Raw genomic sequence first — 21,879 nt, forward strand, 5'->3', positions numbered from 1 at the left:
CAGTATGGAAAAAAAAAATGGAGATGCAAAACATCAGCACATTGGGAAAGAGAATGCAGTGCACATACAAATGTGAATTTTGACTTATTTCACTAATATTTGACTAATCATGGAATAGAAGGTGTAGTCACAGAACATTTGCCCTGTCATTTCCACAATTTATGTAATTATTATTATTGAGTTTACAGAACATTTGGGGGCTAATAAACATTAACCTAGGTGTCTTTACAACATTGTACAGGTACTCGTGGTACCTTGAGGAGACTTGTGTTTGGAACCTGCTTCTAAGGTGGAACCAGACTTGTAGAGGTCCACAATTTTTTTCTGAAATCTTGGCTAAGTTGCTTGGATTTTCCCATGGTATCAACAGCGAAAAGGCACTGACTTTAAAGGTAGACCCTTTTACAGTCCACTCCATTTAATTCGTTTAACTTGGTTCAATCCTGAGCCCAGCACACTGTCTGTGTCGAGTTTCACATGTTCTCCCCGTGTTTGCTTGGGTTTCCTCCAGGTTCTCCAGTTTCCTCCCACCTCCCAAAAATATTCAGGTAGGTGGACTGACGATGCTAAATCGCCCCTATGTATGAATTTGTGTGTCCTTGATGCTCTGAAATGGACTGGTGTCCCATCTGGGCACTTACTGAAGATGAATGATTGTATAAATATCTCCAATGTTGGCTCATTCCAGAGTTAGAGGAAAAACCAAAGGTACTGAACAAAAGTTTTATACATATAAACGCACAATGTGTATAAGAAATGTGGGATTAAAAATTATTTTTAGGGACTATAACTTTTTCTTAGATGGAAGTATGATGAAAAAAGGAGTGCAACACTCTGTAAGATATTCAGTAAAAAAAGCACGACATTTATGACACTGATTAAATATGTGTGGTTGGGCTTAACTCTACTTAACCTCCCATTTTAAAGGACGGCATCACTGCAAAAATCCTCTAAACCTTGTATCCCAAATGAAAAAAAAAATCCAGATTTTCCTCGCCTCATCAGACAAACTAGTAAATGCTTGTTTCTTTAACAGACCCCTGATGTCACATGGTACATACATGCCTGAACTCCATCCTTGCTCTTGTCTTTTAGTTAAGCTGTCACACCTAGACATTCTGAGTCTCTGCTTACACTATGATTACCATATACACCCTGTGTTTGGTGTTGTACACTCCCATCATACCTAACAATCTGTGATTTCTGTCTGTTGAGTTGTATGTGTTGCCTGATATGATAGTAACATTCTGATAACACAGTATCCTGATACACTGCCAGGTTTTTCTTGCTTGGAGCCCTTTGTTCATCCAATTCACCTTCCTGATTCAATGAATCATCTCAGCTAGATTTCCCAGTGACTTCACAACAACTGCTGATGTGATGAAAAGCTGTTGTATGGATTTCTGTAAAGCTGCTTTGTAAGAATGTCTGCTAAAAGCACTCTATGAATACAACTAATCTGAAGTGTTTTCATTTTACAGGCTCCTTTTTGTTCTGTAAAGCACTTTCACATGTATTTGAAATATATTAAAAGTTTTATATAATCAATATATATATATATATATATATATATATATATATATATATATATATATATATATATATATATATATATATATATATATATATATGGGTATAATGGGTATATATACCCATTATTATTATTTTGTATGTATAATATATGCCTATTATTATTATTAGTAGTAGTAAGTAGTAGTAGTAGAAGTATGTAGCAATGTATATATGATTCAAGAATAGTGTCAGATAATCTGCTATGATAAACAAGTTCCATCACTTTCAGCACCTGCAGTATCATTCAGTGGCTGCTTTATGAATCCTTTAAGGTCAAAACCTTCTCTGTGTAATCATGAAAAATATCACTTTGGTTCTGTAGGTCATGGAGTCCAACATCCCCAACAGCAGACTACAGATTTATAAATGGCTGTCATTGCAAAGGTCTCTATAGCTAGGACACAGTTTAGGTCAAGGAGAGTTGAAGCCATGGCACACTGTCAGAAGTGATTGTTTACCTCTGATGTTTCAAAGAACTGGACACTACGGTCAAAAATATTATCAATTCCACTATTACTATTACTAATGATTACTTATCATTATAACTATAATAAATGTATTTTGTTTAACAAATTGTACATTATTTTTTAGTTTGTTTCTCTGATTGCATTTTATCATATTTATTGCTGCTTATACTGTGCTTCTTTCTCGTACTGCAGGGTCTATCTATCTATCTATCTATCTATCTATCTATCTATCTGTCTGTCTGTCTGTCTGTGTCTACCTCTAAACAAAATGGTATAGTGGAACTGGAAATGCACTTTGGATGGTTGTTTCGGATCCTTGAAAATATTTTATCTGGCAGCAGGAAACATACACATAAAAATAGAAACCCTTTAGATGCCTGTAAAAACAAATAAACTGCAGGTTCTGTAGAAATAGGAACTATTATTAGATCTCATGCTGTGAAATACCAGGCACTAGGATGAGACGAAGTAGAGCACGGTTCATCATTACTGCTGACCGCATTGGGTTGTAGAAGTTTAAACTGTAACACGCAGGGGTTCACAACCGAAGGCAGAACTACAAGAGGCTGACCTTCAAATTGGCTGCAATTAGGACTGCGGGTTTGGTGCTAAGGGCGAGTAGTTTGCAGTGCTCTGAGTTAGGACTGTAGGCAGCGCTGGAGCCACGGGGCATCACGGATGAACAAACAGCATGCAGCAGAGAGGATTGTGGGAGTGATCCTGCTTGGATTGCTGCAGTGTTTAAACAGATGGGCCCTTCGGCTGAGGCAGACTTGCACAAATATGCACAAATGTACATACACACAAACACACACACACACACACATGTGCACACACAGACACACGCACACACACACACACACACATGTGCACACACTTTCCATTATACAAGAGTAAGTGGCAGATAGGAGTGGAAATGCCTCTAGAGGATAACCATGAAAGAAAATGGCAGTGACAGAAAGGGAGAACAGGGACAGAGAGAGACCGAGATTGAGGAAGAAAGAGCAAAAGTGGGAGAGAGGGATGAGAGTGGGAGGGGTGGGAATGAAACAGAGATGATGACAGAAAAATGAGGACAATCTGTATGCGACAAAGAGACACTGAATGAGGATTGAGGAAGACAAATAGAAGAAAAATAGATAGGAGAGAAGCTATTTACTTGCTCCAACTAGATTTGAGTGAGGTGCGTGGTGTGTGGTGTGTGTGTGTGTGTGTGTGTGTGTGTGTGTGTGTTTATTCCAGCAAGAACATCTGAGATAACAGGAGGATGGAAGACACAAGTGAACCCATGGAAACAGATGTGCTCAGTGCTGACACCATGAGGAAGAGGACTGCAATTTCCTTCACTTCTAGAGCTTCAGTGTCTTCATGCCATAGTGTTTAGTCCAAATCACAAATAATCACCTGCATCCCATGTTGTCTCCGACATTCATAAAACACAGCTCAAGACAGATATGTTAAAATATTTTGGAAAGGGTGGAGCAGACCAGACATAACGTCTTTCAAACTGCCTTGTTTCAAAGGGATGTTTGTTCTCTTTTCCATCACAAGACAAAACAAACAAATTCTTATTTCTGCATGTTTCACCTCTTCATATAAACCTTTTACTTTGATAATGCAGCTGGCAAGTAGGCAGTGACTGATTGGACCTGCAACCAAATGAACCCATCAGCATTTCTCTGAAATTATTTATGTAAATAATTTTTCAGCCAAACTGAACAGCTGGTCACTGCGTCTGTATGGCTATATAACTGATTAGGATCATATGGTGACCACATTGTAGAGAAATGGCACAGATATTTCACTCAGAAATTCAAATAACCTCAATTACATTTTATTTAAATAGGCCTTTTAACAATAGACATTGTCACAAAGCAGCCTTACAGAAAACTGGATGTAGATCTAGCTCCCTAACGAGCAAGCCGGAAGTGATAGTGGCAAAAAAAAAAAAAAAATCGTAATAAGATGACATGAGGAAGAAATCTCACGAGGAACCAGACCCAAAAGTGAAAATATCCTCTTCTAGGTGACACCCGATAGGGGGATTTTGATCATTAACTGCCATTCAAAAGCTTTTGAACAACTTGAGTTTCTTATGTTTTACTACAGTTTATACCACAGCACTCATTCTGATATGTTAACAGTTCTATAGTAACAGCTAATTCTCAGGGACTTGTATGGCGGACGCCTCACATAATCTAATACTAATAATAAACAGATTAAAAAATATTTTTTTTTTAACAAAAGTAAAACATATATGCATTGCTATGGTGAAGTTAAAGAGACATATGTTTATTTATGGAATGAGTCTCCAATGTCAGCACATTGTAATCATCAGTAACTTGTTTGCCACCGAAAAGTCTTTAAGTTAGGATTTCTGAGGTTTTCTGGTCTCTCAGTAATATGACAAGCTGAGTTTTTTGTCTTATTAACTCTGACAGAAAGTGAGGAAGTGACTGTTTATAGCTGCTATATTAAACATAACTAAAAACTGCTAAAAACTATAGTGAACTGTTCTTTAATTAATAAGAAAAAAAATCATTAACAAATTACTGTAGTATAAGAGAAATAAAACACTTCAAGACTGTTACAGGAAAACAATCAGCTTCAGGATTGTAAAGACCCTCATTCTTGCATCACACCACCCTGTTGTTGATCATCTTCCAATAACAGCATGTAAAAGCCTACAAATAAAAGACTGATACCTATTCCTTTTTTAGGTTTTCAAATTTTAGAGTGTTTAAAATGAAGTAATTTAAGCAAAAATACTAAAATATAGCATGTTTAAAAATTTTTCACTGGCAAAGTACATACATCATTTACAATCTATACATATATACAGTATATACAGTATCTATAATTATATAGGCTCAAAAAAGTAGGAGTGTTAAATAAGATGGATTGGTTGGAGTGCAGCTGATCACAGTGAGACCCTCCTACTCCTCTTCATTTGTGATTTTGCCATGCTGAAACGTGGCAAAATGTGGCATGAAACGTGTGCGCAAGTTTCCGTGACATCACTGCATCACCCTGTCAGATGGAGCAATAGTGAGGCAGGGGAATCTCACAGGATCCACTCAAGACAGAGTATGGACGGCCAGCAGGGACGTGGGGGACAGATGGCTGAGGCGTCTGTGAGCCCACAGCCATCTTTCTCCCTTTGTCTCTCTTTGTCAAATTACAGCAGAGTCCTCCACCAGCTCAAATGTTGAAGGTGTGCTCAACTGCAGCATGTTTCATACGTGGTGACATGCTCAGATTTAATTTCAGTGAGAAATTCTGAATAAAGAGCAGACTGTTCTTATTAATCTGTGCATGATATAGAAAACTTTCATGGTGTAATTGTAAGATTATCTAAAATAACAGCATAAAGTTATCCATCTTAAAGTGAGCAGAAAATTCAGAAAAGATTTTAAAATGGCTGCTTTGTGATGGCAATCATACTCCCACAGTATGCAAGACACATGTACACACACACATACACACTCCTCACATAAAATGAGATGAAAAGCTTTCAATATGTTCTCTGAAGTTTTAACATCTTTTCTATTGAGAGAATGGGATATATAGAGAGAGAGCAAGAGAACGGAATTATGAATAATGAGTGTATAAATACATCTTCTTTAATAACACCACTTTGAACAAAGATCTTTTCAAAGGAAAAGAACAACTCTCAAAGTGAAATCAAAGGACAACTGAGCAAATCTAATGTCTGAAATCCAGTATGCCCTGCTTTAAGTGATAGATGAGTGTATCTGCTGGAAGCCATGTGTTTGCTGTAGATCAGGTGACAGCTGCTGCCTCGAGGGATTCTTTGGAGTCAATATGTTCTCAATGTGAGACCCAGTGAACACAAATCGTCATACTGTCTTGTTGCTTTGATACAGTATGCGTGTAATCTTGAAGATGGACTTGAAACCCACATAGCCAGTCGTATACTACTAGATTTTGAAATTATTGTAAAAACATTCTAAATTATTCTAAAAAAAACATGTTTTTAGGAACATTGGTTACTAAAAAAGGTTTACAGACACAGAAGAATTAAAGTACACAGTAAACCGAGCTCTCAAAATCAGCATCCTCATGTTAAAATCACTGTGGTGACAAGGTGACTTGGAACAACACCATTACAGTAACACATTTCAGTAACTTGGAGAGAGGCATGAGCCATGCATGAGCCACCAGCACTGAGGCTGTAGACGGTGCCCCATCCGACATGGCAAAAATGAAAAACTAATAAAATCATACATGGCTGGCAACCCATAAGAAACCTCAGGCAACACCTTATCTCCAGGTTCATCAAACAGGCATAAAAGCCAGCTTTACTGAGGCTAGAGGCACTACAGAGATCCAGAATTGCTCCAGGGTCAAGCACTTACTCTCAAACTCTCACCCTCCTGTCTCTAACGTCCAAGATAAGGCCACTGCCAAAATATGTGCATAAACCAAAGCTTAGTATTGGCTCCTTGACAGATATTTTAGCTTTCTCAGTTTGCATACACACTGATTCCCTTAATTCCAACCTTACCTGTACACACACTATTATGCTATGCTCTCTCTACACTATCTACACCTGGCAATGCCAAAATCTCGACCTTCTTTGTTCAAACAAGTCTGCCTACCTTTCTTCCTTATTCTGAACATACTTTATACTTGTACACACACTATCACCCTTCACTCACTATCCAGCACTTTTCCTATGAATACAAACCCTGGAGGCACTAACGGTACATGTTTGTGTTGATCCCATTTTTTTTTTTTAGCTTCTACCTGTCACACCAGACACACACATTAACACAGTGAGGCACACAAGTGGCAACATCTTTCCTCTACCAGATTATCTTCCCTAAATGTCAAACCTAGTGGATATAGTAGAGGCCCAGTGGAGTCCTGACTCACAAACTGCATGAAACCCAGAAGTGTTAAGCCAGAGCAGTGAATAATAGCAACAGCTCCCACCACTAGGCTTGGCGCTCTGTGGTCCTCTTGCAACCTGAGTGTAAGGTGAAAAGTCTGAATGCCCCACCTGTTTCCCCAGCAGTAATGAGCTCTGATTGCACCCAGCGGGATTCATGTAAGTGACTGTTGTCCAATTTTGTGAGTCTAGCAGTCTCACACTCACACCACTGGACACCGAAGGATGGGATGGCAGAATGCAACTGATAACAAGAAGCAGAGGCAGAGTGGAACACTAAGCAATAGATACAATATACATTGTACTATATAATGTTGGTATATATAGTCTGCATAGTCTGGTATTTAAGAATATATAATTTTGCACTGTATGAATCTCAGTGCTGAACACACAAGCCATTTACTTCCTTTGCAATTCCTATTAACATCTACCTGGAACATGCTGTGTTCCTTAGTGGTGGGTGCTCGGATAAAATGGGGCATCTACAGCTTATTTGCTGTATCTAACATGTAAATAACACTAAATATTCTAGAAAAATCTAGAAAAATATAAAATTCTAGAAAAATATAATATTAATTGGTGATTTTTTTTATGAAACTGGTATGTCCTTAAATCTTTTCTCATTATGATGTAAATATAAAGAAGGCTTGCCTTGTACCTTATATTCCCCACTTTTATTCATCCGGGTATACAAAGATGCATTTTCAGTTGCATTTTAACTTCATGGGGTGTCTTTTCATTATCACATAATGTAAAACAATCATTGGTTTGTTAATAAATTGAGGGAGCTTGTGTTATTTGGTCAAGTTAATGGAAACAAATGCTAGCCAACTTAGCTAACAAAACTCAAGCCAGCCCTTAGACAGTATTGCGGTGTACCAGCAGCCCTTTTTTTCCTACTTCAAGGAAAATATGGCAGGCTGAAATAAATTATTAGCTAGTTAGCTAACTAGAGGAACATTATGTTAGTTCAACTCCTCAAACAGCACAACTTTGGTCAAAAATGACAAACAATCTAGCTTTCTGCCTGTAACATGCCTTTGACTATTACTGTATAATCTCTGCATATGCTTTCTGCCTGCAGAGATCAGGTTGGGTTAATAAAGAGCCAGGTTAACAAACGTGGCAGTAAAAACTGTCAAGAATAAGTTTTAAATACTAGCTAGCTAACCATAACTATGCCATAGAGAAAGGGACATCAGCCTAATACATTCACATTGTAAATTGTCAAATTATCCACGCTATAGACACTGTAGAGATGGCAGCAAAAGATGTAAAAAAAAAAATGGGAAAATTAGTGAAAAGAATGAATCTCACTGAATTAATCAGCAGTTGTTTCAGCACAGATGTAATAGCAAACCTCAGGAAATGAGAACAAAACTGACATGGATAATGATTATAATCAATATTAATTCTTGTTTTCCATTTTAAATGGTCATATTATTTATTTATTTATTTATTATAGCTATTTTATTTCTTGCATATTTAATTTAGTGCAAATTAAAGTGCAATAAGTAGTTGTTGTGTTGTTTTGTGACGGTATCCTTCAGTGGAAATGGCATGGAATCTTTCCATGCACTTTTCTTAAAAAGCAATAAAAGTCTGGTTAATATGTTTGCAAATAAGATACCGATTTCAGTTCAGAAAAACCTATAGGTTTCAGAAGTATATATAGTAGAAAATGTCAAAATTTGAGTATATGAAAGGTTTTCCCAGTCTACCATACACATACCTTCTACACATAAATTACCTCTACATGTACCTGGAATTACAGTGCCAAAATAATTTAGTGTAGAATTGGGTAGTGAATGCAGTCAAGTGGTACAAATACATATATATAAATTCATTAAAATTCTGAATTTAAGCTAATATGAAACAGTCAAAGACATTTGTCAGTTTATACAGATAACTCCTCTCTATTAATTATTGTAATATCTTCATGTTGCCTATTTTTTAATACGTGATTGACAAGTGGTCTTATAATGACTCCATCTTTACTCAAACTGCATTATCAATTCATTATGTGTGGATTCATTCATTTTTTTTTTTTTTGTAATGAAACTCCCTTCTGTTCTATCATACTGACACATTAAAAAAAAAAAAAATAAGAGTAGCTTCTGATGCAGGAAGAAAACTGCAAGAGCGAGCCACCCTACATTTTTACACATCCCCCTCATGCTTTGCACATTGATACTGAAAGCTAGGAAGCGGCTGTGTTTAAGCCATGACTACAGCTCCATTGTGATAGCAATATAAACAATAATTATGGAAATAGGCTCCTAAGAGCCCTTCACGTCCTCATGGTGGCAGGTGGGAGTGTAAATAAGATATGGCAGGAATGTGATAGGGATTTCAGCTTGTCAGGTCAAAGTACCTGAACATGATCTGTGTTATAAATATGATTTTTAGAAGTGATCTTTATTACAGAAAATGAGCCATGTGCATGACATTCCATGCTGGAAAAAAATCTTGTTAGCATTGTTGCAAAGTAAAACAGGCTATTTTGATCCAAATAGCGCCAGATTTTTGCTGTAATACTCCAGAAAACGCTTGCTAAAACTGTTCCAAAGGGCCTGACTCTGCCTTGACAAGCTACAGATGCTCAAAACTTGGTCATTTTCCATGACAGTGGGGACTGTGCAACCCTGTGTCCTTTCCTCCAGATGTAGCTAATCACATTCGCAGGGAAGCCCAGAGTTACACACCACATGGCAGCGCTGTGGCCAGACTGGTACTGTGAGCTATACAGCTGACCTTTGACCATTAAGGGCTGTGTCCACATAGACGAAAATGACGCATAGCTGAACAGCATTTAGAGCTTCCTGTGACTGAGGCTTTTGCTTCCACATGAATAAAGGAATGAAAAAGAAAAGGGGAATAAAGACAATAATGCATGCAAATGAGCAGGGACAAGGCCAGGTTATTACCATAGAGAGAGCATGTGTATGAGGGAAAGAGAGTAGGAGGTGAAGCATCAGAGAATGAAGATATTATAAAAAAGGATGAGAGAGTGAAAAGAAAAGGGAAGATGATACTGTATGAGAGAACAAGAAATAACTGTGATAACCCAGAGCACAACAGGGTGAGGAGAAAGAAAATTAGCAAATAACCAAAAAGATCATAATGAAATAGATATGAACAACAGAATTTCAGATAGAATCATTCTTAAGCTCTTTACATGCTCTTGCTGAAAAAAAGTAAAAATGGGCCTCACTGCAAGGGATGTAAAAAGCAGTACATGTAAACATAACCATGGTGATAGTGTCAGAGATTTAGCTAGGAAAGAATATTGGTCTATGCCAGTCCAAAGAATATTGTTCTGGGACTCAGATCCTTCAATTTTAACCTTTGACTTCATATTGAATTTTGTATACATTTCAAATATTCTGTCATCATATTGAAAATTTGTGGCCCCCTAGAATTCACCCCACTAGTAATGGCTCTGGATAATTTCATGAATAAGCTATTAGCTTGCTGGCTATTAGCTTATAAAAAATATGTAAGGTCACACATACAGAATATGTTGGCAACTGCAAGAAATCATTTCTATTATAACCATTATAATCATTACAAATGGAAATTGGGGCATTTTCAGACTTGATCCAAATACATTAGCCTGCACCCAGGAAAGATTTTGATCTCATTTGGGGTAGGGGCTCATAATCGCAGGTGTTCACATAGAAGAATTCCTTCCTAACTGTGAATCAATTGTGCATTTCCATATATCACTTTTGTGAAAGCAGGTTTGCAAAATGGTAGGCACTAGGTTTATCCATTTGCTTGTCAATGCATGCCATATTACTGTTCAGGTAAATCTGCAAATCAGGAGCCAATCTCATAGAAAATTTTCACGAGATGTGTATTTTTATGAGATATTCATTTTCTCTCAGATTCTCTCAGTGCAAACAATCACACTACAAAGGTGAACTAATTACAGTGCTCTTGTCTTAATAACATGTGTTTTAGATACCAGTAAGATGTTCTGTCTCCTCTGTTAACAATAACGTCCAAGCCATCACAAACTAATCACGTTGCTTGGTGCGAAATTTTTCAAGTGGTAAATTCTCCTTGAGGACTTTCTGCAATAGCAGGTATATAATAGTTGCATACTTTTATTGGTACTTATTGTAGTAAAAGATACAAGGAAGATGATACTCTGCCAGTGTCACTGTCACTGTCATTGTCAATAACCTCCCCAAAAGGGACATTAGGCTGATGGTATTCTTAGTCCCTGACCTAGTGAACTAGTGTGAGGATATGTTTTAGAATTTGAAACTACGAAGCTCTTTTGTAAGTCGCTCTCGATGAGGGTGTCTGCTAAATGCTATAAATGTAAAAGTAAGAGGACGAGGGATTGGTTCTCTGGACCTCTCTGGGTTCGAAAACAGCATTTACACTTCATCATTCATACTGACCTCTCCTGAAAGTATAACCAACAAATGAACAAAAGCGACCTTAGTTACCTCGAATTTAAAAAAAAAAAATCCATTTGGTTATTATTTGTCAAGTATCAGAGTCTTGATATATCAGAGTACAGCATGGGAACTGCCACTTGTCCCACAACACAGCCGTATCAGTGTCTGCTGAGAGCAACAATGTGTACAATCTACTGTGGCTTTTACAGATCTGCTCCACATACTGCATACTGGAATTCACAAATCAGCCTCTTATGAAGTACACCCCCAGAAAAAAAAAAAAAAATTATATATATATATATATTTGCACTGGGGTGGTACATTTTTTATGCTCCCTTAAGGTCTAATTGCATTCATTGTCCAAAGTGAAAGATGCACACATACAAAGGGTAACAAGATTTACTCTTGTAGTGACAAGAAATTTACAAAAATTAAGTACAGTTTAGAACCTTCTTCCCGAGAGTGTAGATGCCAGAGAAGGATCTGACATACACGGTCCCCCCCATTAAATCATTACAGTTTACTGCCTAATAGGAAGAATGAATCCAAGAAATGTGACACTGATTAAAATGTATAAATCAGTCAGTGAATACATTTAACACCCTGTTTTTCAAACTGACATGATAATCATTCAGCAATTGTTGTTTCGACTCATGTATTCCGTTCAGGATGAATTCTCTCGTCTGTATTATGTGCAGATAAGTGGCTCGGTGACCGTATGATGCGCTGAACACTGCAAATTCTACGGCATGACAGACAAGTCCCAGCAAGTTTATTAGAGCGCATCCAGCTTTAGGGAGAAACTCGGATCTGAGGGGAATAGCTAATAGGGAGCTTTAAAAAATGCCGAAAGTAATAAATGAGATTTGTATACGGGTTAGTCAGACAGCTCCAGCCCAAACACATACAAGACCAAGCAAGGACAAGCCGATAAAGTCTGTAGACGTGCTATCAAACTGTACAGCAGCTTCTCCGGAACGGCAAACACAAACAAGCACATACGCGCATGTACACATGCACAAAGATGTATGCACATGACTTATTTGTCTCCCAGCAACTGCATTACTTTGCATTGGAAATCAGCTGAGATGTCATAACCCAGCCATTATGGTATGAAAACTCGCTCTGCACTAATTGTTTACTACGGAGCTGCATTTTTAATTTGGTGTTAATTTAGGTTTTCAGGTTTTCTGACAGTGATGCTCTGATGTGCACTCTACCCATTTAATGATTATCTTTGTGTTGTGATCTATTAGGAAAGCATCACAGAGCAGTAGCATCTCAGCTGTTCTGGCTCAGTAGCAGTAACTGAAAGATTGTGAGCACAAATCCTAAGAATGCCATAGAGGTGATTTACTCTCAAAATTATTAACTCTCATCTGCTCTTTTTTTTTTTTAAATCATGTTTAATTCACTTTGGATAAAAGCATCTACCGAATGAATAGATTCAAAATCTTTAATAGCTAAAACTGCTGGATATAGTCTTACTTTTTTATATTTTCCACCACTTCCAATTCAGTTATGTCAACTACTTTAAAGCTGAGTCCCAAAGAATTGAATTCATAACTAGAGTTCTTACTAGAACATTAGCCATTTTAAGGCTCCATCACAAACAGCATCCAGTTGTCAATACTATATAAACTATATGGCCAAATGTTTGTGGACACCTGACCATAACACTCATATATGCTTTTTGAACATCCCATTCCAGATTTAGTTCCCCTTTGCTGTTAAAATAACCTCCACTCATCTGGGATAGATTTCTACTAGATGTTGGAGTGTGACTGTGAGGATTTATTCTCATTTAGCCACAAGATCATTGCGAGGTCAGGCACTGATGTTGGGAGAGAAGGCCCGTGGTGCAGTCGGCATTCCAGTTCATCAGAAAGGTGTTTAGTGGGGTTGAGGTCAGGGCTCTTTGTAGACCACTCATGTTCTTCCACTCCGACCTTGTCAAACCATAGCTTTATGGCCCTCGCTTTGTACACAGGGGCATTATCATGCTGGAACAGGTTTAGGTCCATTAGTTCCAGTGAAGGGAAATTATAATGCTACAGCATACAAAGACAAATCTAGATAATTGTGTGATTCTACCTTTGTGGCAACAGTTTGGGGAAGAAACACATGTGGGTTTGATGGTCAGGTGTCCACAAACGTTAGGGCATAATGTGTATCTTCCTTTCAATTTCACTTTACAATTACACCACAGGTCACCAAGGCTAAAATGATCATATATATTCTAAAATGTGTATGAAATTTCCTGCTTTACCCTTTAAAATTTGTGCAATGCCAAGCTGCACGACTTTGGCATGCAACCAGTACATAAGAGGCTTATATTTCATAGAGAAGAATAACATACTGTCATCCTTCCTTCTACTACTAATGGTAGTACTACCTACAGAAGAGTCAAACTTGCACTAGCTATAGAGTCCACCTCTGTTAAACAGATTTATACAACACTACTGTAGATTGGATACAAGGTGTTGATTGGATACAAGGTGTTGATTAATTTTCTTTAACAGCAGGTCTGACTGCAGTGCCATCTGTAATTCAAATCGCAGGTTTATATTAATGTGCTGGTTCTAATATGTCCATAGTAGTTTCCATAGTAACATCTTACACACCAGGGAGCATTTGGTTTCATTATCTTAAGCAGAAAGAAAGAAAAGTGAGGCTGGTGAGGGAACAATTACAGATAACGAAAATTAACTGGAACTAACACAACATTAAATGCAACTATAAATGGATAAAACAAATAATGTAAACATTATATAATAAAAATTGTTAAAATTGGCAGAATTGCTGTGGAATAGAAGAAGAGGCATAAAAGACTTTGTTATATGCAGTTGTAAAATAATGAACTTCAGGATCATAAGGGTAACTCCACTCAGCGTTGGGCCACATCAACCCACCCTATCAATGATTATTTGCCTTTAACAGCATGCCCTATCATGTCATGTTCCTTACCTATTACACTATTAGCTATTCTTACACAATTCCCACTGCTACTTAAGTCTCTGCTATTGCATGAAAGCTACCAATTTGGGAAACCAAATTGCTCTTTTTGAACAACTGCCTATTTTCCTTCTCACAGGACAACCAAACAAACTGGGAGGAGAGACCTAACTGGAAAAGTCCACACAGGCACTTTTGTACTTCCATTCTCACTTTTATGGGAAAGAGTGGGGGCCCAAATGTGTACCCTATGTGCACAAGCCTAGGGACACTGCCTCCCCTGGTGCCTTAATTTTCACTTCCCTCCATAACTGCTGGATCGATAGCAGCTGCTAAAGAAATGGAGAGGTATCAAAAGGTCACCAGGCTCCCCACTGTGTCACTGTCTCACACTTATGCAAACTCCTACTCTCTTTGAGAAGCAGTCCCATGTGGGAGTTTTGCATGCAGTGCAAAGATAATGTTATAAAGTACAGGAATGTAATGAGAAAATATTTGGAAAAATGCAGAAGCAGACTGTGGTTAAAAAAAAAAAAATCTGATGCATATTTTCCCAAGGAGGAAAATATGCATCAGATTCAGACAAAACTACTTTTTAATCCTCAAGTTCTTGCCATCTCTTGGTAAAATCAGCAAAGCTGGGATTTTTCAGAGCTGTTTACACTTACTGGCTGCTATACAAAACATCCTTGTACAGTTGCGTACAGTTGGAGACTATATGTCACTTCTCTATGCAATCGTTCTTATGCGTCTCTATTATAATAATAAACAATATCTCTTATATTCATCTTAAATCTCAACAATACTCAAGGAAATTGCTGACACCCAAGAGAAGGATGCTTGGGAATCAAGTATCTTGATGGCAGGAGGTGTGCATGTGCATGTGCGTGACAGGAAATGAAATTATTTTCTGATTCAGCTGGAAATAATGTAGGAGCTGCTCTTGGACAAAATTAATCACCAATCAGAATTCTTCTGACCTATCAAAATTGAGCATTCAACAGCGCTGTGATATACACCGATCAGTCATAACATTAAAATCACCTGCCTAATATTGTGTAGGTCCCCCTTGTGCTGCCAAAACAGCTTTGATTCATGGTGGCATGGACTCCACAAGACCTCTGAAGGTACCAAGACTTTAGCAGCAGATCCTTTAAGTCCGGTAAGTTGAGAGTTGGGGCCTCCATGGATCGGACTTGTTTGTCCAGCATCTGGGGAATTTGGAGGTCAAGTCAACACCTTGAACTCTTTGTCATGTATTTTGTCACAATTGAAGTGTGCCAGGGTGCATTATCTTGCTGAAAGAGGCCACTGCCTTTAGGGAACACCATTGCCATGAAGGGGTGTACTTGGTCTGCAACAATGTTTAGGTGGTACCTGTCAAAGTAACATTCACATGTATGCCAAGACCCAGGTTTTCCCAGCAGAACATTGCCCAGAGCATCGCACTGCCTCTGCCAGCTTGCCTGCTCACACACACACCTGGCCATCCACATGATGTAAAAGAACACGTGATTCATCAGACCTGGCCACCTTCTTCCATTGCTCCATGGTCCGGTTCTGATGCTAATGTGCCAATTGTAGGCACAATTTGGCCCCATATGCAGCAAGCTGCTGTGCACTGTGTTTTCTGACACCTTTCTATCATAGCCGGCATTACTTTTTTCAATAAGTTATGCTACAGTAGTTCTTCTATGGGATAAGATCAGATCAGAACCTTTGCTCCCCATGCACATCAGTGAACCTTGGGCGACCATGACCCTGTCGTTGGTTCCCTGGGTTGTCCTTTCTTGACCACTTTTATTAGGTACTAACCACTGCATACCAGGAACACCCCACAATACCTGCCATTTTGGAGATGCTCTGACCCAGTTGTCTCGCCATCACAATTTGGCCCAAAGTCTCTCAGATTCTTATGCTTTCCCATTTTTCCTGCTTCCAACACATCAACTTTGAGAACTGACTGTTCACTTGTTGCCTAATATATCCCACCCCTTAACAGGTGCCATGGTAATGAGATAATTAATGTTATTAACTTCACCTGTCAGTGATTTTAATGTTATGGCTGATCAGTGTAAATAATTTTACTTCACTTTGCAATTCTCAGGTTAGCGACCTGATTTGTTAGTTTATTAGGTACATCCACCTTGATGATACATTTGTCAGTCATTTTATTATGTTTTATTAACAATCCTGCTGCGCCTGATACATTTGTTAAACTGTTACACCATCATGACAATATCATGTCAATGTCAGTGCTACGCTGAGAATGGTGCATCATTGAATGGTAAACAACATCTGGTCACTTGTGGTCCTATAGTGGTGCATTTCTTTTGACTGATGGTAGAGGTTGACAAACTGTGCATGGCAACAGATGGGCTACTGCCAATAATTGTATGTAGATGGGAGAAAGGTGCCACAAATATTGACCGAGATGCCATTTATCCTGTAAAGCTGAATACTTTCCCTAAAGATAACAAAGCCTCCTCTGAGAGCATAACTAATCTGATTCTGCCATTTAACAACATCAGTAAACTGTGAAATATTGATATTTTCTAGCTAATGGATTTAGATATTCATTAACAGTTCATACATGGCTGTGATGCAGTTCACAAAGTAACAGTATTTAGGGACAGATTAGTAAGTCCTAGGCCCCTGTGCAGGAACTTAAGCAGGGCCTCCCTCCAGACCCTATGCATGAAGCAATGCATAGAGCCCTGACTGCCCCATAATCCAACCCAAGCTAAAAAAAAAGAAGAAAGAAAGAAAAAAAAAGTATTTTTTTGAGTTGTATTAGTGATATGAGGAAGGCAGACTTACCTTAGGCGACAGGCTTATTTTGTGCTTTTCACCTCACAAACTCTTCTGACAAATTGTCAAAGTCCAGCTCTTTAATAAGCTCAAATATTGACAGCATGTTGAGTCTTTTTTGGCCCGGTTTAGTTTGGAATTTATTTTTAATTCAATCCAGTAGGTAAAATGAACTTTCTCTGGCTTCTCTTTCCTTTTTAAATTTTCTTTTCATTGACAAAAAGAAGAAGGTTTTACAGACATATATATATAAATATATATATATATATATATATATATATATATATAATTGCATAATGCCTAGTTATTCACTCATTGCTTGTCAAGGGCCTGCTAGTTGTCATGCCACCTGCCCAAGTGCCTGGTAATCTGTCCCTGACTGTATTAGCTTCCCAGTTAGATGTTATCTTTCTGGTTAGCAGTCAGGCTCCTTGCTAGCTCCTGCATTAAAGCATGTTAATATCATCCATCCATCCATTTTCTGTACCACTTATCCTACACAGGATTGTGGGGAGCCTGGAGCCTATCCCAGGGGACTCAGGGCACAAGGTGGGGGACAACCTGGACAGGGTGCCAACCCATCGCAGGGAACAATCGCACACACACTCACTTACCCATTCACACACTACGGACAGTTTAGAGATGCCAATCAGCCTACAACGCATGTCTTTGGACTGGGGGAGGAAACCGGAGTACGCGGAGGAAACCCCCAAAGCACGAGGAGAACATGCAAATTCCACACACACAGGAAGGAGGTTGGAATCAAACCCCCAACCCTGGAGGTGTAAGGCAAACATGCTAACCACTAAGCCCCTACACAGGGTCGTGGGGAGCCTGGAGCCTTTCACAGGGGACAAAAATCAGCGTGCTATTGGAGTGATATTATAATAGTTATTATAATTCTTAGAAGCTTCAGTTGCATAAATATTGAAAAATTAAATGAAAACAAATTAATTGTGAAAAACATACACATGCGAAAATAAAACCACATGCACGGCATGTACAAAGTCAACCAAATGTACATATGGGTGATTTCAACTCACACAGAACAAATTAAATGTTAAGTCTGTCTACATGGCATTCACTGCAGTTTCTAGAAAGTTACTAAGACAGAGCTCTTTCAGTGACTCACATCTCAGCAGTGCAGGCCCACTAGATGACACCTGAAATCAGACGCACCTGTGCGATGCAGGGGCGGACGGCCCGTGCTGCACCTTTTCTTTCAGTCCTCCCTCTTTCCCGTCACTCTTTCTTCCACACAGGACAGCTGGGACAGCCTCCACTCTAGTAGTCCTGATCCCTCAGCACCTCAGTCATCTGCTCGCACTCAGTCATTCATACACCACCCTGACAGAGCAAAGGGAGAGAGAGAGTGAAAGAGTGAGACAGATCGATGCAGGAATAAAATGCATATTAAGATAAAGTGATTGTCGAGGCATTTGAATGGGGGTTCGTCATGTTCCTCATGTTTATTTACCCACCGGAGAGCAATTGATTCTAATCAAGCTAAAAACACTGACTAAGGAAGTGCTTCCACTCTTCAGCGCTGCAAGGAATCAAAGCAGAAAAGTGTGGATTGTTTTTCATTTATCAGCAGGGTGTGCGATGAATGATAGCCATACTGCAGAAAAAGGAAAGTATGCACCATTCAGTAGGACGTACCTAATATATGATGCGTTCAAAGGCAAACTGTAAAATAGTTTCAAATCTGCCCTCACCTGCATGGGAAACTGAAAAAAAGACTTCCAATAAGCATTAAAAGGAAGGCACTTGCATAAATTTTTACTTAAGTACATGTCTAACAGATAAAAATGTGCACCTGAATGGAGCATAGTGGGATCAATAGTCTCTTTTTCCATATTGAAACCATCAGACTTCTTTTGAATCATTGAAGCTGAATTGAATGACTTGCTCTGAAAGAAGCTCTCATTACAGTGGGAGTCTTGCACTGACAAATCAGCAGTGCTCGAGTGTTATGATGCATTTGAACTTGATGCAAATTACATTTTTAGCACTTTAAGCATTGAGGAAGACGGAACTCTTTGCATGTTGAAGCTGAACACAATTGAAAGCTCATTTCCTGCTAGAGCTCATTTTATCTCCATTACAATTTGAAGGGGAAATGGAGAAACCCACTCAAACATGTTTATGGTGAGGTTTTTTTCAGCAGGGAGCTATGACACTGCAAGTTGGCGCAAAGGTATTTCACATATGATAGATGAATTTGAGCATGAAAAGGATCTGAAAAGGACAGGAGTTTTTGCATGCATCAGATAGTCATTTCATCTAATACTGTATATAGTTCTGAAAACTACATGCTTTCCTTAAGTGAGATATGTTTTCTTTTGCACACATCTCAACCACGTAAAAAGTTCCTGCATTTAAAATGTGGTTAGGCCAAAGGGGAAAAGGAGAAAATTGCATTTAAAGATTCCATTCCACTTCCATTAAAAGAGAGCAACGCACCAACTGTCTAAAAGCACTTACTATATAATAATTTATAACACAGTGCTGTTAAATTCTCGATCCTGAAGGTGTGAATTAAGAAGTGTAAAATTATATATACATATATATATATATATATATATATATATATATATATATATATATATATATATATATATATATAAAGCTTTCATTTAGGAGACATTTATTTCACATTAGTGGAAGGAGTCCCTAGTATCAGCACTTGTAACAGTACGATTTCCACCATGGAAAAGTCTTCAAGACAGTGGACTTTTTCTGGTTTCTCAGTAACCGCTGTGTTTTTTGTCTTATTCATTTCAGGAGAGAGAAACAAAGAGAGACTGCTGAGGGAATGACTGTTTATAGCTGCTATAATCTAAGTGATAACAGGAACTAACATGTATTCTGGATTTTTCCTAACATTAAATGATTATAAATGGTTAAAAAGTGCAACTTGTTGTTCATAAACAAAAATTGCAATCACTGGCAAATCGCTGTGGTAGGGAAATAAAACACTATGGGATGTGCTGTTATAGGAAAATAATCAAATATGTGGTGGTAACAGTAACTCTTTTTTTTGCATTGGGCCACATCACATCACCCTATCATGCTTTTTTCCTTTCTTAATTTGCATTTAATTTAACATATAATAAATGAAATATAAATCTGTGATAATAAACTATTTTATATAAATTTATTTTTATATATAAATAAATTTATTTTAAGTATATATACATTTATTTAGGGTTTCTTGAAGAAAAGGTGGCAAAGTATGTTGTAGGCAGAAAAATATTTATATATTTTTGGTCAAATCCTGATTTTTCATCATTTTTATCTGTTTCCTAGAATTCCACTGCAGCGATATCTGATGAGTTTTCCCAGGCTGCCACACATATGTGAAAGATAAAGTCACCATTGACAGCACTAATTTCATCCATCCCAGTTTTCCCATTATTTACCTGTTCACTCACACACACACACACACACACACACACAAAATCATCCTTATGCACGCACACTCACATGGAATAAAACCATAGATAAGGATGCTAACTGATTAGTGATTTATACAGCATGTGACTCACCCTCTATCCCCCTCTTCCCTTCTCCTTTCTTTTCTCCTTATTTGGTCAGAGAGTGCAGATGAATCACATCTGAGAAAATGTCACTCTGTTTCATGAGACACAGCCAGTGAGCTGTGAGCCAACACATGGGCAAAAAAGTTCTGCTTGCATGACTGCATGAACAAACACACACAAACCTACAGACACACACACACACTTAATTCTTATCTTCTCAGGCGTGATTCAGCAAGAGCTTTCCATACAAAATCTTTCCACTTAAAAAATAAAACGAGATCCCCATCTAAATCAGCTCAATCTGGCAACCCCTGTGAATGAAAGGAACATACACAAGGAAAGACAAGATGAGGCGTGTTCAGCATCAGTGATCATTCCTATTCAAAACAATAACACTGCCTAGAATTATTGTGGTGATTCAACCTGTTTCTGAATTTCTTCATGTTTATCAGCTGTATAGAAACAGACAGAAGAATAGGCTTTGTTAATATGAAGTGCAAGAGCAAAAAGGGTGTTCAAAAATATCATGTGACCAGGAGCAACAGAAAATTGAACAGCTATTCAACTGAGCTCATATGAAATGATCTAGTATTCAGAAACATTGTCCTTACCTTCCTACTCCCTATGTAAGTGTACCATGTAGACAATGCAGTAATGATTTATCACCCAATGTACTGCTATATATGTTCAGATTATGAACTATTTGGGGTTCACCCAAAGATAACACCTGACTATCATGTGACCTGTGACTTTATTTTAATGAAAAGGTCTTAGTACCTTTTCTAATTACATCATTTGAATAAAATTAAGTGAAATACAATCACATTGTCCTTGCTTATTTATTTATTTATTTATTTATTTATTATTTGTAGAGACCTAGTTCTCTAGATCTTCTGGTCTTTTAGGCTGACTTTGTGTTGCAATTTGAGATTTATGTTAGGCACACAATCCAAAAGATCTGAATCTAATAACAAAAAAATTCTATTAATGGAATAATTTGTCATTTAACACTACTAAAAAAAGAAAGAAAAAGTAATTGAAACCTTTATATATACATATGTATACATTAGATTTTATACATAAGAATAAACTCTTCAGGGACTGCTTTAACCTGGTCAGATCTTGGACACAAACAGGAACACACTCTTAGTGAGATGCCAGTCCTTGGAATAAATTAATACCAGTAAACTAATTTGACA

At 37.9% G+C, this 21,879-nt stretch overlaps 1 protein-coding gene across 4 annotated transcripts in view; it reads right to left on the reverse strand.

Moving 5' to 3' along the window:
• Positions 1-21,879, reverse strand: part of si:cabz01090165.1 (uncharacterized protein LOC100333421 homolog) — a 164,237-nt gene that overhangs the window by 66,595 nt on the left and 75,763 nt on the right. For all 4 annotated transcript variants that reach the window (XR_003402763.3, XR_003402762.3, XR_008301904.1 and 1 more), the window contains one exon: positions 18,315-18,482. The gene's annotated coding sequence lies outside the window, so the exon portion shown is untranslated. The remainder of the gene's footprint in view (positions 1-18,314; positions 18,483-21,879) is intronic.

This window comes from Pangasianodon hypophthalmus, chromosome 6, assembly GCF_027358585.1.
Source record: "Pangasianodon hypophthalmus isolate fPanHyp1 chromosome 6, fPanHyp1.pri, whole genome shotgun sequence".
NCBI lineage: Eukaryota > Metazoa > Chordata > Actinopteri > Siluriformes > Pangasiidae > Pangasianodon > Pangasianodon hypophthalmus.